This window comes from Triticum dicoccoides, chromosome 5B, assembly GCF_002162155.2.
Source record: "Triticum dicoccoides isolate Atlit2015 ecotype Zavitan chromosome 5B, WEW_v2.0, whole genome shotgun sequence".
NCBI lineage: Eukaryota > Viridiplantae > Streptophyta > Magnoliopsida > Poales > Poaceae > Triticum > Triticum dicoccoides.
In genome coordinates, this window is record NC_041389.1 from 646,951,774 (window position 1) to 646,969,556 (window position 17,783).

Here is a 17,783-nt window from a genome sequence, read left to right on the forward strand (position 1 = left end):
TAGTGGCAAACATAGAACTAGCTAGCTAATCACAATAAGGAATCATGTTAGTGGCCTCGACGCTGCTTCTCTAGGGTTTGGGGTCGCCTCGACACAATGCTTCAAGGGTTTGGGGTGGCCTCGACGACAACGCTCTTTTAACTTGGTAAATTTGGGTGGCCTCGAGAGAGTTAATTTGTCAGGTAGGGGCACGGCGGGAGGGGGTAGGAGACCAACATCATTTTCTCTCTAGGGTTTGGGTGTCCTCGAGAGTTTTGGTCGAGCGAGAGGGCCGAGGGAGGTGCTGCCGTTGTATAAGTTATCACGGTTGAGAGGGGGTATATATTCGACCGCCCCTCATGTCGAAGTTATCTCGAGGGGGTTATATCGACAACGATGCGACATACATATACATGGGAAAATAATGTTATCGGGGAGGGGGTATTGGTACCCCCCCTCGTGTTGAAGTTTCTTCTTTCTCCTCTATTCCTTTCTTCTTCTTCTCCTCTTCTTTTTCTTCTTCTCCCTCGAGAAAGGAAAATAAGGAAAAGAAAGAAAAGAGGAAGAAGGAAGAAGGAAGAAGAAGAAGAAAAAAAGAAGAAAAAAAAGAGGAGAAGAAGAAAGGAATAGAGGAGAAGAAGAAAAACAAAAAAATCTATTTTTTCTTCTTCTCCTCTTCTTTTTCTTCTTTTTTCCTCTTCTTATTTATTTCTCCTCTTCTTCCTCTCCTCTTCTTCTCCTTTCTTCCTCTTCTTATTTTCCTTTTTCCTCTCATTCTTTTAGTATTGCTTGTTTTAAAAAAAATGTTCAAATAGAAAATTTCAAAAAAAACAAAGGTTTTGCCTAATGCATTGTTCATATGAATATACAAACATTTGCATATTCTACAATAATTAATATCACCAAAAAAATCTATGAACAGAAAAAAATCCTAACTTTTCTAAAAATCTATCTTTTGCATATATGAAAACATTAATACACATATGAACAAAAAATACATATATGAACAAAAACATGCTCTGAACAATTTTTTATACATTTTGAACATCTACATACACATAGCCACATACATACACACATACATTATATATATATATATATCTGAACAAAAAAATTAAACTAATAAAAATGAAAAAAAATAGAGCCGGGGCGGCGCGACGGCTCATAGCGGGGGCGGCTAGCGATGACGATGGCGACGGTGGGGGCGGCGAGGGCGCCGGCGCGCGGGGTGGGATGGGGCAGGGGCTCGGGGCGGCATGCGGTGACGGAGACGGCGGTCTCAGGCGGCACACGGCGACAGGGACGAGGAGGGTGGGCTCGGGGAGGCACGCGGCGACGGGGACGAGGACGGCGCGGGCTCGGGGAGGCCGGCGACAAGGACGGTGCGGGCTCGGGGAGGCCGGCGACGAGGACGGCGCGGGCTCGGGGAGGCGCGGCCTTGGCGGCGGCGGCGGCGATGGCGAGGTGCAGCAGCCTGGCGGCATCGAGGAGGTCGGCGTCGTCGGGGGCAACTGGCGATGAAATTCTAAATTTTTGCAAAGTGTTTGCTTATATAGCAAAGCCATTGGTCCCGGTTCGTGAAACCAACCGAGACTAATGCACCCTTTAGTCCCGGTTGGTGCCACCAACCGGGACCAAAGGCCTCTTTTTCGGCAGCCCAAAGGGTGGGAAGCGGCGGCCTTTGGTACCGGTTGGTGCCACCAACCGGGACCAATGCCCCCCCCTTTAGTCCCGGTTGGTGCCACCAACCGGGACCAAAGGCCCCTATGCTGCCCGCGTCGGGCCAACGTTTAGTCCCACCACGCTAGTTGAGAGGGGGGCGTAGTGGTTTATAAGCCCCACTGCTGCACCCCTCTCGAGCTCCTCTCCACCGCAGACTTTCGGGCCTACTTACTATTGCTTTGCCTGATGGGCCTTCTGGGCATACTGCGGGCCTGAATCCTGGCCCATAGTAGGGTTTCTAGTCGTATTCAGGCCGTGGGGGGCCAGTAGGAGGCATTTTTTGTTTTTTTGTTTTCTTTACTTATTGTTGCTATTTTTAATTTTTTCAGCTTTTTTGTTTTGTTTTCTGCATTATTTATTTTCTTTTATTTTTTGCTTTATTTTTTAATTCTTTTTGCTTTTAGTTTTAGGAAAATTACAAACTTTCTGTTAATGCCATTAGTTTTCAAATTTGAAAACACTTTTTTTGTTTTTTTCTTGTCTTTCTTGCTTTATTTATTTTATTTTGTTTCTACTTACAACAAAATACTTATTGTTGCTATTTTTAATTATTACGAGGGCCGAACCATAAGACATTAAAGCATTTCAAATGAACTTTAAAAAAGTTGAAAGTTGGCATGGTATCATAAATTGACCCACATAGCATGTGCATGTACAAAACGGACAATGGTATCATACTCGTCAGTTACAAAGTTGGCATGGTATCATCATAATAGTTGCGGGAGAAAGTCTTCACTTTTTCTTCGCTTGTGTCATTTGCTTATTGCGCCGTAACCATGGATAATCTTCATCGTTTATCAGGATGCTGGCACTACTAGGAAAATGGCTATAGATGGGATTGACACTAATGGCGCACCAGAAAGATGGTGCGCCATTAGTATATACTAATGACGCACCACAATCTGATGCGCCATTAGAGTTTAAACAACTAATGGCGCACCATGCTACGGGTGCGCCATTAGTATCAATTTTTTTTAACTAGTGCGCCTGTCCAAACATACTAATGGCGCATCCCGGCAAAGTGCGCCATTAGTAGTTGTAACTACTAATGGCGCACTAGGCAGCAGGTGCGCCATTAGTATAGAAATTTTTTTTTTGAACTAGTGCGCCTATCCAAACATACTAATGGCGCATCCTGCCCAAGTGCGCCATTAGTAGTTACAACTACTAATGGCGCACCAGGCAGTGGGTGCGCCATTAGTATAGGATTTTTTTTTGAACTAGTGCGCCTATCCAAACATACTAATGGCGCATCCTGCTTAAGTGCGCCATTAGTAGTTGTAAGTACTAATGGCGCACCATGCAAGAGGTGCGCCATTAGTAAGTGGGCAGCAACAAGATATTTGGGACAGCCTCTCCTACCCACACACTCACTTTCTCCCCACTTCATTCTCTCCACCTCCTCCTTGTCTCGGGTGCCTCCTCTTTTTCACCTCATTTCCACCATAGATTCATTCAAATTAAGTGGTTAAATTACCTTGTTTTAATAGGTAAGTAAGGGGGGAAGCTATATTTAGGTTGTTCTCCTTACAACAATGTGCACATGCACTTTTTACGGCCTAGCTAGATCTATGTATGTTCGTGGTGTTCCATATGTTTGTGGTGTTGCATATGTGTTTGTGTTTGGAGGTGTACCGGTATTTGATATGCGATAGTTGCCAATATTTTGCCGGAATGTTGATTCATTTCCGTTTCGGCGAGAATTTTGGCATTAAGCATTCTTTTTGGTCCTATTTTTACGGAAGGTCATGCCAAATTTTTGTTTGGTTCTAAAATATCGTTTTGCTCTACCCCGCAGGCGACCATGGTCCGCACGATGACCGAAGGCATCATGAATAGGTTTTTGAGGTCCGCGAAGGCCGAGATGCTTCAAAAGAACGAGACGGAGATAAGATGTCCATGTCGAAGATGCAAGCTGAAGAGCCTTATTGCGGACCCGGATTCCGGGCAGGTGCGGGACCACCTGCTGTTGCGTGGTTTCATGGATGGCTATCGGTGGCAAGGTGATGAAGATGACTACGAAGTCGTCCATGCGGGCCGGGCAAGAAATGAGGAAGGGCAGCAAGAGAACCACCGCGGCTCGGGCGGGCGAGAAGACGAAGAATCCCCAGGAGATGATCACGACTGTGATGCTGTACACAGTCATCATGTAGAAGATGCAGGACATGATGATGAGGAAGATGCCGGAGCAGGCGACGGGCATGATCATGAAGATGATGATGCCGGCGGAGCAGACGACGCTGGACCATCGATGGGCTGGGTGCAGGACCCTCATATTCAAGAGCTGCTTCTCAAGCAGACGGATAACGCAAGAGCTGCCGCCCGAGAGAAAGCCAAGATGGATCAACTTGAGTTAGACGCGGTTACTCCATTGTATGAAGGATGCAGGCCCGAGGATACCCGCCTGAAAGTAACGCTCATGGCCCTGGAGATGAAGGTAAAACACAAAATGACCGACGCATGCTTCGACGAGAACATGTCATTCTGGCACGAACGTCTTCCCAAGGGGAACAAGTGCCCGACAAGTTTGGAGGAGGCGAAGAAAATCGTGTGTCCTCTGGATTTACCGCATGTGAAATACCATGTGTGCATGAACAATTGCATCATTTATCGGGACGAGCACGCGGAGTCTACAATATGTCCGGTGTGCGGTGTCACTCGATACAAGAAGAGGAAGAAAGCTCCTCAAAAAGTGGTGTGGTACTTTCCGATCACTCCTCGTCTGCAGCGGTATTTCGCGGATCCTAAGGTAGCAAAGCTCCTACGTTGGCACGCGGATAGGGAGGAGAAGAAGCGAGAAGATGACACAAATGATCCGGAGATAGATAAAAAAGACAAGATGCTGAGTCACCCTAAGGATGCGAGCCAGTGGCAAGCATTGAACTTCGAATACCCAGAATTTGGGAACGATCCAAGGAACATCGTGCTGGGCGCGAGCACCGATGGAGTCAATCCGTTTGGCAGCCAGAGAAGCACACATAGCACCTGGCCTGTGTTTGTGTGGATGTACAACCTTCCCCCCTGGTTGTGCATGAAGAGGAAGTACATTCACATGAGTATGCTAATTGAAGGGCCGAAACAACCAGGGAACGACATCAATCTGTATCTGGGGCTGCTGAAAGAGGAGCTTGACACGCTGTGGAAAACGCCAGCCAATACGTGGGACGCCGCAGAGAAAGAATATTTCCCTATGAGAGCCGCACTGCTCACGACGGTGCACGACTATCTCGGTTACGGATATCTTGCGGGGCAGGTAGTCCACGGATTTTCTGGATGCGTAAGGTGCATGGATGACACAACGTATCGCCAGCTAGATAGAGATCCCGAGTCTTCGAAAACCGTGTTCATGGGACATCGAAGGTGGCTTCGCGACGATGACCCGTGGAGGAAACGCAAGGATCTGTTCGATGGTGAAACCGAACCCCGAAAACGCCCGTGTACGAGGAGCGGCGAGGAAATAGACAAGCTGTTGAAAAATTGGAAAGACTTCCCACTGCTGGGAAAGAAGCAAAAGGCGCCAGAGCCGGGAAAGAAGCGAAAGGCGCCAGAGCCGCTGCTGAAGGTATGGAAAACGAGGTCTGTTTTCTGGGACTTGTCGTACTGGAAGATCCACCGTGTGCCTCACAGCCTTGATGTCATGCATATCACGAAGAACGTGTGCGAGAGTCTGCTTGGTACCCTGCTCAACATGCCAGAGAGGACCAAAGATGGGCCGAAAGCAAGGGCAGACTTGAAATCAATGGGCATCAGGCAGGAGCTTCACGCTATATATGATGATGATGATGATGATGATGATGATGATGATGATGAGGCGAAGCAGGACACAGAAAGTCATCGCAAAGGCAAAAAGGCCAAGAAGACCGGAAATGACTACCCTCCCGCGTGCTTCACTCTAAGTCAGGAGGAGATCGAGCAGTTTTTCACCTGCCTCCTAGGAGTAAAACTTCCTTACGGTTACGCGGGGAAGATAAGCAGATACCTAGACCCAGCGAAGCAGAAGTTCTGCGGGATGAAGTCTCACGACTGTCACGTGCTGATGACGCAGATACTTCCAGTTGCAATCTGTGGGATCATGGACGCGGACGTCCGTGAAACGCTATTTGGCCTATGCAACTTCTTCGACGTCATCTCTCGGAAGTCGATTGGCGTGAGGCAACTCAGAAGGCTACAGGAAGAGATCGTGGTGATCCAAACATGCATATGGCACAGGATCAGAACGACGACGACGACGACGATGATACATTTGGCAACGTCGATCAGTACTTTGCCGAGCATGGGTACGATGGCCTCCTTCTCAAGAACCAAACCCAACAAAAGACGTGTGCGATCTAGCTCGTACCGCGGAGAAGCCAAGTTGCAACAGGCGCCGTCTGGCGTTCAGCTCTCAGGAGACGCCTCCAGCTGCCGACTTCACCGAGCCTCAGATAGGCGAGGTGCGAAATATTATCAGCCCCAACACACTCAAGAAGGCGGTCTGTGAGCAGAACTCGGTCCCATTACAGGAGAAGAAGAAGGCACGCAAAAGAAAGACTAAGAAGGGTGCGAGCCAGCCGGCACCGAGTACGATCCGTGCTCAGGACGGGCCACCTTCACCGCAGGATATCTCGAGGAGGGTGCATGTGGCGGGTAGGGCGATGCTACCACCAAATATGCTCAATGCTGCAACCGGTGCTATGCGGAGTCTGCACGACAGTGTTCTTTCTTTGGAGAAGCGGCGTCTCAGAGAGAAGGATGTGGCATACCCGGTTTTCGTGGCCAAGGTGCCAGAGGGCAAGGGCTTTGTGGATGGCGACATCGGGGGTACGATCGTCCTGCGGTTTGATGACATCTTTGCTATGTTTAACCTTCATCCGCTGCACTACACGTTCGTTCGGCTATTTTCGCTGAGTATGGAGATGCGGATCATTCGCGACAAGACCCCGGACATCGTGATAGTCGACCCCTTCTACATGCGTGCCAAGATCTTGGGCAGCGCTGGGGACCGGCAAGTCGCGAGTTCTTACCTCGAAGGCGTCATTCTGGCAAACCAAGATAAGGATAACTTCCTCGTGCCTTACTTTCCGGAGTAAGTCCTCCCCTCAACCGGCCCGTAACATATGAATTCTTACTTTTCGATCGTTTTTCTTTTAACATTCCTTGTTTTCTGCAGTGACACACGTTGCACGCTCATCATCCTAAGCCCCAAATATTCCATGGCCACGTATTTCGACCCGGACCGCCAGTCGAACGTAGACTACACAAATGTGAAGAAGGTTCTTGATGATGTTCTCCCCGGCTACGCCCAATCTGGAGGCACCTTCACCAGGCCAATTCGTAAGTACGGCAAGCACGTGTTCTCCCACAATACGACGTTCTGCTGCGTCAAGCAGCCGCCTGGCGGTCAGAAGGGTGCCTACTATGCCATCCATCACATGCGGGCGATCGTACGGGACCATCATCAACTTCTGCTACCGAGTAAACTCCAAGATTGGGCCGCGAGCGTGTCGGCAATCCAGGACGCGGACCTCCGACAAGAATTCTTTCGCATCTAGTCGGAGTTTGCGGAAATCATCCATCAAGATGTCCTTCGTACCTCGGGGCAGTTCTACCTCAGAAATCAACCGTCCAACAGTGACATCGACACAATGCTACAAATGCAGGATGACAACGCCCGTTCTTTCATGACTCCCACGATAGACGGCGGCTTCATCCACGCTCCGGTCCCTTGAGTCGAGTTGTCTAGTTCTGAAACATCGATTGGCTCATGTTGTAATTAAACTTTAATGAACTTGTAGTATGTCTCTTTGGTTTTGAGAGTCGTTCAACTTAGATGTAATCGATGCTATTAATGTCTTGCTTTTCTCTTCCGATCGTTCTGTTGCATAATTATATATTGCTTATGTATTGTCTGTGAATTGGTACTAACGTTTCGTTTGGCTAGTGCATAGTGATGCCGACGTATGTCGTGTACAAGGGTAAGGTTCCCGGAGTCTACGATGACTGGGAGGAGTGTCGGAGACAGGTTCACCGATTCAGCGGTAACAGTTACAAAGGGTACACCACTAGGGCCGAGGCCGAATCTAGATACGCCCGCTATCTAGCGGGAGAGGGGAGGGAGCGTTGGAGGAACCGGATGAAGACGAGTTTCATCGTGATGATGCTCATCGTGATGACCGCAGCTCTCTTCTATGTGATGGTAGTTTAGATGATCGATATCGACTTGTAATGCGAAGACAAACTCGCTACTCGCGGTCTCGAGACTTGTAATATAATGTTCTATCTTTGTTCGGCCTTTTTAATTCAGAGACTAATATGATGAATTGTATTCGGAGACTAATATGATGAATTGTATTCAAAGACTAATCTTCTATTGTATTTGATGAATCTATTGTTGATGTGTGCTGTCTATATTTTGTCAAATTATACATTTTGTAACCTGTGCAAAAAACAGAAAATAAAAAAATAAAAAAAAACTAATATTCATACTAATGGCGCATCACACGACAGTGCGCCATTAGTATGACAGTGCATACTAATGGCGCATCACCGGGTAGTGCGCCATTAGTATGCTGCGGTTACTAATGGCGCATCCAGAGGTGGTGCGCCATTAGTATGCCAAAGCACCTGGGTATACATGCCAACTGGGAGGCATACTAATGGCGCACCCTCGCATATACTAATGGCGCACCAGGTGGTGCGCCATTAGTATACCAGATACTAATGGCGCACCAGCTGGTGCGCCATTAGTAAAAATTACTAATGGCGTGCTATCAATGGCGCACCAGTGATGCGCCATTAATGGCCATATTAGGTGCGCCATTAGTAGTGGTATTTCTAGTAGTGTGGGGTCAGCCTTGACTTAGAAGGGAGGAATTTCATGAAACTTTTCATAATCTTCAGACATGTCTGTCTTGCCCTCCACTCCCACGATGTCCCTTTTTCCGGAAAGAACTATGTGGCACTTTGGCTCATCGTATGATGTATTCGCTTCCTTATCTTTTCTCTTTCTCGGTCTGGTAGACATGTCCTTCACATAGATAACCTGTGCGACATCATTGGCTAGGACGAACGGTTCGTTAGTGTACCCAAGATTTTTCAGATCCACTATTGTCATTCCGTACTGTGGGTCTACCTGTACCCCGCCTCCTGACAGATTGACCCATTTGCACTTAAACCAAGGGACCTTAAAATCATGTCCGTAGTCAAGTTCCCATATGTCCACTATGTAACCATAATATGTGTCCTTTCTCCTCTCGGTTGTTGCATCAAAGCAGACACCGCTGTTTTGGTTGGTGGTCTTTTGATCTTGGTCAATCGTGTAAAATGTATTCCCATTTATCTCGTATCCTTTCCAAATCAATACAGTCAAAGATGGTCCCCTGGACAACAAGTATAGCTCATCACAAATAGTGTTGTCACCTCTGAGACGTGCTTCCAACCAACTGCTGAAAGTCCTGATGTGTTCACATGTAGTCCGGTCGTCGCACTGCTCCGGGTGTTTGGAGCGTAGACTGTTCTTGTGTTCATCGACATACGGGGTCACCAAGGTAGAGTTCTGTAGAACTGTGTAGTGTGCTTGAGACCAAGAATATCCGTCCCTGCATATTATTGAGTCCCTTCCAAGCGTGCCTTTTCCAGTCATTCTCCCCTCATACCGCGATTTAGGGAGACCTATCTTCTTAAGGCCAGGAATGAAGTCAACACAAAACCCGATGACATCCTCTGTTTGATGGCCCATGGAGATGCTTCCTTCTGGCCTAGCGCGGTTACGGACATATTTCTTTAGGACTCCCATGAACCTCTTAAAGGGGTACATATTGTGTAGAAATAAGGGCCCCAGAATGACAATCTTGTCAACTAGATGAACTAGGACGTGCGGCATGATATTGAAGAAGGATGGTGGGAACACCAGCTCGAAACTGATAAGACATTGCACCACATCACTCCTTAGCCTTGGTATGATTTCTGGATCGATCACCTTCTAAGAGATTGCATTGAGGAATGCACATAGCTTCACAATGGCTAATCGGACGTTTTCCAGTAGAAGCCCCCTCAATGCAACCGGAAGCAGTTGCGTCATAATCACGTGGCTGTCATGAGACTTTAGGTTCTGAAACTTTTTCTCTGCCATATTTATTATTCCTTTTATATTCGATGAGAAGCCAGTCGGGACCTTCATACTAAGCAGGCATTCAAAGAAGATTTCCTTCTCTTCTTTGGTAAGAGCATAGCTGGCAGGACCTTCATACTGCTTTGGAGGCATGCCGCTTTTTCGTGCAAACGTTGCAGGTCCTCCCGTGCCTCAGCTGTATCTTTTGTCTTCCCATACATGCCCAAGAAGCCTAGCAGGTTCACGCAAAGGTTCTTCATCATGTGCATCACGTCGATCGAAGAGCGGACCTCTAGGTCTTTCTAGAGGGTAGGTCCCAAAATATAGATGTCTTCTTCCACATGGGTGCGTGTCCCCCAGCGTCACTCGGAACAGCTAGTCCGCCGGGACCCTTTCCAAAGATTACGTGTAAATCATTGACCATAGCAAGTACGTGATCACCGGTACGCATGGCGGGCTTCTTCCGGTGATCTGCCTCGCCTTTGAAATGCTTGCCTTTCTTTCGACATTGATGGTTGGTCGGAAGAAATTGATGATGGACCAGGAACACATTCTTCCTGTAGCTTGCTAGGTATATACTATCGGTGTCAAGTAAATAGTGCGTGCACGCGTGGTATCCCTTGTTTGTCTGTCCAGAAAGGTTACTGAGAGCGGGCCAATCGTTGATGGTCACGAACAGCAACGCCTTTAGGTAAAATTCCTCATGTTTGTGCTCATCCCACGTATGTACACCGTTTCCATTCCACAGCTATAAAAGTTCTTCAACTAATGGCCTTAGGTACACATCAATGTCGTTGTCGGGTTGCTTAGGGCCTTGGATGAGAACTGGCATCATAATGAACTTCCACTTCATGCACATCCAAGGAGGAAGGTTATACATACATAGAGTCACGGGCCAGGTGCTGTGATTGCTGCTCTGCTCCCCGAAAGGATTAATGCCATCCCGCTTAAAGCAAACCATACGTTCATTGGCTCACTTGCAAACTTATCCCAGTACTTTCTCTCGATTTTTCTCCACTGCGACCCGTCAGCGGGTGCTCTCAACTTCCCGTCTTTCTTACGGTCCTCACTGTGCCATCGCATCAACTTGGCATGCTCTCCATTTCTGAACAGACGTTTCAACCATGGTATTATAGGAGCATACCACATCACCTTCGTAGGAACCCTCTTCCTGGGGGGCTCGCCGTCAACATCACCAGGGTCATCTCGTCTGATCATATATCGTAATGCACCGCATACCGGGCATGCGTTCAGATCCTAGTACGCACCGCGGTAGAGGATGCAGTCATTAGGGCATGCATGTATCTTCTACACCTCCAATCCTAGAGGGCATACGACCTTCTTTGCTGCGTATGTACTATCGGGCAATCCGTTATCCTTTGGAAGCTTCTTCTTCAATATTTTCAGTAGCTTCTCAAATCCTTTGTCAGGCACAGCATTCTCTACCTTCCACTGCAGCAATTCCAGTACGGTATCGAGCTTTGTGTTACCATCTTCGCAATTGGGGTACAACCCTTTTTTGTGGTCCTCTAACATGCGATCGAACTTCAGCTTCTCCTTTTGACTTTCGCATTGCGTCCTTGCATCGACAATGACCCGACGAAGATCATCATCATCGGGCACATTGTCTGGTTCCTCTTGATCTTCAGCAGCTTCGCCCGTTGTAGCATCATCGTGCACATCATCTGGTTCCTCTTGATGTTTAGTAGCATCACCGTATTCAGGGGGCACATAGATGTCATTGTACTCTTCTTCTTCGCTGTCTTCCATCATAACCCCTATTTCTCCGTGCCTCGTCCAAACATTATAGTGTGGCATGAAACCCTTGTAAAGCAGGTGGGTGTGGAGGATTTTCCGGTCAGAGTAAGACTTCGTATTCCCACATATAGGGCATGGACAACACATAAAACCATTCTGCTTGTTTGCCTCAGCCACTTCGAGAAAATCATGCACACCCTTAATGTACTCGGAGGTGTGTCTTGAACCGCACATCCATTGCCGGTTCATCTGCGTGCATTATATATAATTAAGTGTATCAAAAATCATTACAGAACATCATGAATAGATAATTAAGTGACCAAATTAATAGAAGTTCATCATCACATTAAAACCAAAGTACATACATAGTTCTCATCTAACAACATAAAGCTCTGCAGAGCATCTAAATTAATTAAACCATACACTGAAACTATGTAAAACATTTCAATGCGAAAACAAATGCGATCATAATTGCAACCAATGTAACAACTGATCCAACGGCATAATGATACCAAGCCTCGGTATGAATGGCATATTTTCTAATCTTTCTAATCTTCAAGCGCATTGCATCCAACTTGATCTTGTGATCATCGACGACATCCGCAACATGCAACTCCAATATCATCTTCTCCTTCTCAATTTTTCTAATTTTTTCCTTCAACAAATTGTTTTCTTCTTCAACTAAATTTAACCTCTCAACAATAGGGTCGGTTGGAATTTCCAGTTCAACAACCTCCTAGATAAATAAAATCTATGTCATGTTGGTCGGCATAATGGTCATAAACAATAAATGAACCAATAGTTATGAAAAGATAATATATACCACATCCGAATCATAGACAGGACGAGGGCCGACGAGGGCGGATACTAAAACCATCACACTATATAAGATGCAATAATAAAAGTAAGAAAATTATACAAGTATCTATATAAACATACAAGTAAGAATTTTTTTTCCTTTCAGAAAGAAGATAAGAACAAGAGGCTCACTACGGTGGTGCCGGCGACGAGATCGGCGCGGGCGATCGACGGTGGTGAAGATGGGGACGGTACGTGGCGGACCGCTAAACCTAGACAAATGTTGAGGAAAATGGAGCTTGGAGGTCGAGCTTGGAGAGGAGAAAGCTTAAGTAGTGTGGCTCGGGCATTCCATTGAACACCTCGTGTGCATAGGAGGTGAGCTAGAGCACCACAAAGCTCTGCCCTCGCCGGCCACGAAAAACAGAGCAGTGGGAGTGCTCTGCTCGCGGGCGAGGGGTATATATAGGGAACTAATTGGTCCCGGTTCGTGGCCAGTACCGGGACTAAAGGGCAGCCTTTGGTCCCTGTTCAAGCCACCAACCGGGACCAATGGTGGTGGGCCAGGAGCGAGGCCCATTGGTCCCGGTTCGTCCCACCAACCTGGACCAATAGGTCCAGTCGAACCGGGACCAATGGCCCACGTGGCCCGGCCGGCCCCCATGGCTCACGAACCGGGTCCAATGCCCCCATTGGTCCCGGTTCTGGATTGAACTGGGACTAATGGGCTGGTCCAGCCTGGACCATTACCCCCTTTTCTACTAGTGTATAATAAGTGTGTGATTGCTACTCTGTTATAAATCCTTCACGTACTATGCGTGTCAGCATTACTGATCCAGGGATGACACTAAAGCACAGAGATCAGACTGTTTGAGGTCTATTCGCTACAAGATGGTATCAGAGCACATGCTGGCTGTAGGACACGACCACTAAGCTAAAATCCCTAGATCACTACTCACTCTTCTCATTTCTGACTCCTCATCTTTTCTACTCTTTTAGGATGGGGATGCAAGGAAAAAGTTCACGCAACCGGATGAAGATACACCCTTTGGACGCCACTTGAAGGAAGTCACTAAGTATCTGAACATCGGAGTACCAAGCTTCATCGGGACCTACATCGCCACTCTACCAGAAGAGGAGCGTTGGATGATTCAAGTTCAAGTCCCAGGAAGGACGTTCATGCCCGTCACTGAGCCCATAGAGTTTTCCTTTGATGCCCCAACCTGGAGTCTAGGAAAGAGCATGGCAACCCACATCACAATGGGATGCATTGGAGAAGTTTACCACAAGGATCTCAAGGATACTACCTACCAGATTTATGGGCGCCGAGATGATCAATGGGAGATGATCAATACCAGGAAGGATAGATCAATTGCCGCTTTCATCCAGGAGTTAAACCAGCACATTCGACGCCAGGAGAACCAGATGTGCGCAGGCATGATAGATCTGAAGAAGGCAATGACCAAGATCACAGAACTGGAGGAAGAACTCAAGTCTACACGCGATGGATATGAGGAGGAAATAGCAACACTCATGGAGAAGAACGATGATCTGAAGAAGAAGCTAAAGGTGTTTATGGGATTTCTCGCAACTGGTGGAGAAGATGATTGCACCTGTCCAGAGAACTACATCATCATCGATGACACCAACTCGGACCCAGACGATAGCGATGATGACTATGTTGATGAAGCTGGAGCAGATATCATGGAGTCTTCAACGGAGCAGTTTTTCTAGTCGGCCACCATAACAGTAGTAGTATTCCCCCATGTATCTAGTATAGTCCGAGCACTTTTGCAACGATAGTTAGACCGTTGTATGCCCTTGTTTGAATTGAATGAAGTGATATTGTTTTCTTTCATCTCATGTGCATATGGGTAGTGTTTTCTCTCTAGACCTCATTCTATTCTATTATTCTCGTCTTTTCTAAACCCTCAGATGCCTCCAAGACGTGACAATGGATTTGCTTTCCCACCGAAGCTCACTCAATTGATCCAGCAGTAGAATGCATTGATGCAGTTACTAGTCCAGAATCAGAATCAGGGGAACAACAACAACAACAACCCACCACCTCCACCACCTGTTGATCACTTAACCTGTTTCCTTAGACTAAACCCGCCGGTGTTCTCCAGTAGCACCGAGCCGATAATTGCAGATGTTTGCCTCCGCAAGACCGGAAGGGAGTTGACCACTGCAGGATGCACAGATGCGGAAAAGGTGTGTTTTGCCGCACATCAGCTTGATGGACCCGCAGCATCATGGTGGGAGAATTTCACAGCCACTTATCCTATCACTGTCACATGGGATTAGTTTTAGCAGGCTTTCCATACTGCCCATGTTTCAACAGGAGCTATGTCAATGAAGAAGCATGAGTTTCGCAACTTGCGCCAAGGAGGACATACTGTAGGCCAGTACGTGGATGACTTTAGTAAGCTAGCACATTATGCCCCAGATGATGTTGCTACGGATGCAGCTAAGCAGGAGAAGTTTCTGTAAGGACTGAATGATGAGCTGAGCATGCAGTTGATGGTAGCAACCTTCAACAACTACCAGGAGATGGTATATAGATATCTCATGATTGAAGGGAAGCAGCAGCAAATTGACAACCGCAAGAGGAAGTATGGACAAGGGAAGTACAATTCTGGAGCTTAGCAGAAGCCACGTTTTACCCCAAAACCGGGAGGACATTTTCAGCATACCCATGGAGGAGGGAGTTCGCACAATCATAATGGCCCCAAGAATGGTAACAGGAATGGAGGAAGCAACAGCTAGAACCGTACCAACCCATCAACCCCAGCCAAGAGAGACCTGAGCCAAGTCACTTGTTATAAGTGTCAAAATACTGGACATTATGCCAATGAATGTCCTGAAGCCCAGAATGGAAATGGCAATGGAAGCTCTGGGAAGAAGCCGAACCCTTTCAACAGGGGACAGGTGAACCACGTTAATGTGGAGGAGGTTGAAGCCCAGCCAGATGCAGTAATAGGTAAGTTTTTGGTTAAGTCATTTCCTGCAATCGTTCTTTTTGATACTAGTGCATCGCATTCATACATATCAAGGGGATTTGTGGATAAGTATAAACTGCCCACCAAGGTTCTTAGAACACCAATGTCAGTAAGCTCACCAGGAGCGGATCATATGGCTAGTCGAGGATGTTTTCAAGTGCCATTGAGTATAGGTAGGCATTTTTTTCCTCGGATTTAATCATTTTGGAATCTCAAGGTTTGGATGTGATTCTGGGTATGGATTGGCTATCGATGTATGGAGGAAACATCGATTGCGCTAGTAAGTCGATTTTGCTTACCACCCCAGAAGGGAGAAGGATCAAGTATGTATCACGGCATGAGCCGAAGAGGACACAAGTAAATTCCTTATCAGGAGTTGTACAGGAGGAAGTACCAGTGGTGAAGGATTTTCCTGATGTATTTCCAGAAGAGTTCCCAGGCATGCCACCGGATAGAGACATTGAGTTTTTGATTGAGCTTTTACCAGGCACAGGGCTGATATCTAAGAGACCGTACAGGATGCCCGCGCAAGATTTGGAGGAAATTAAGAAGAAGATTAAGGAGTTACTGGATGAAGGTTATATTCGCCCAAGTTCTTCACCTTGGGGATCGCCAGTGCTTCTAGTGGATAAGAAGGATGGAACATTTAGGATGGTTATTGATTATCGAGGATTGAATGAAGTGACAATTAAGAACAAATACCCGTTACCGATGATCAATGATTTGTTTGACCGATTGCAAGGAGCTAAGGTATTTTCCAAGATCGATCCGCGATCAGGATACCATCAGTTGAAGATTCGAGAGCTGGATATACCTAAGACGGCTTTTACCAACAGGTACGGGCTGTATGAATATATCGTTATGTCATTTGGTCTAACTAACGCACCTGCATATTTCATGAACATGATGAATAAGGTGTTTATGGAGTTTCTGGATAAGTTCATCGTGGTGTTCATTGATGATATTTTGGTCTATTCAAAGAATGAAGAAGAGCATAAAGAGCATTTGCGTTTGGTACTTGGGAAGCTCAAAGAACATCAGTTATATGCCAAGTTCAGCAAATGTGAGTTTTGGTTGAAGGAAGTTGGATTCCTCGGACATGTTATATCCGGAGAAGGAATAGCAGTAGATCCCACCAAAGTTGTCACTGTGACAAATTGGGAAGCCCCAACAACAGTTGGGGAGATCCAAAGTTTTCTTGGACTCGCAGGATACTACCGGAGGTTCATTGAGAATTTCTCGAAGATTGCGAAGCCCATGACAGAGTTATTGAAGAAGGACACCAAGTTCAAATGGACTGAGGAATGTGAGGCCAGTTTTCAGGAGTTAAAGAAACGTTTGGTTACATCGCCAGTGTTGATTTTGCCAGATCAGCGCAAGGATTATGAGGTGTATTGTGACGCTTCGCGTCGAGGACTTGGAGCAGTGCTTATGCAGGAGGGAAGAGTTGTTTCGTATGCCTCACGACAACTTAAGCCCCATGAGTTGAATTATGCTACACATGATTTGGAGTTCGCAGCCGTAGTGCATACATTGAAGACTTGGAGACATTTTCACATTGGAAACCATTGTGAGGTGTACACGGATCACAAGAGTTTGAAGTATATTTTCACACAGAAGGAGCTGAATCTCAGGCAAAGGAGATGGCTGGAGCTCATCAAGGATTATGATATGAGATTGCATTATCACCCCGGAAAGGCTAACGTAGTAGCTGACGCGTTGAGCCGCAAGAGCCATGTCAACACACTCTTGACCGGAGAGTTACCGAAGGAGTTAGCCGAGGATCTTCGTGAGCTATATTTGGAAATAGTTCCGAGAAGTTTTGTTGCAGCATTGGAGATTCAGTCTACTTTGATGGATAAGACCAGAGAAGCTTGGAAGACTGACAAGGAGATTGCCTCTATAAAGGAGAAGATGAGCAAAGGAAAAGCTAAGGGATTTCATGAGGATGAGCACAATACCTTATGGTTTGAGGACCGCGTTTATGTGCCTAATGATCCGGAGATCAGGAAGTTGATTCTACAAGAGGCCCATGATTCACCGTACTCGATTCACCTAGGAAATACCAAGATGTATTTGGATTTGAAACACACATTCTGGTGGACCGGAATGAATAAGGATATTGCAGAGTACGTAGAAGTTTGTGATGTATGCCAGAGAGTGAAGGCAGAGCATCAGAAGCCAGCAGGATTGTTATAGCCATTGCCGATACCCGAATGGAAGTGGGATAAGCTAGGCATGGATTTTATCATAGGATTGCCCAGGACTCGTTCAGGCTATGACTCGATATGGGTTGTAGTCGATCATTTGAGGAAGGTAGCTCATTTCATCCCCGTGAAGACCACTTACACTAGTGCTAAGTTGGCTAAGATATACATGACCAGGATCGTATGTCTACATGGAGTTCCGAGGAGCATTGAATCAGATAGAGGAAC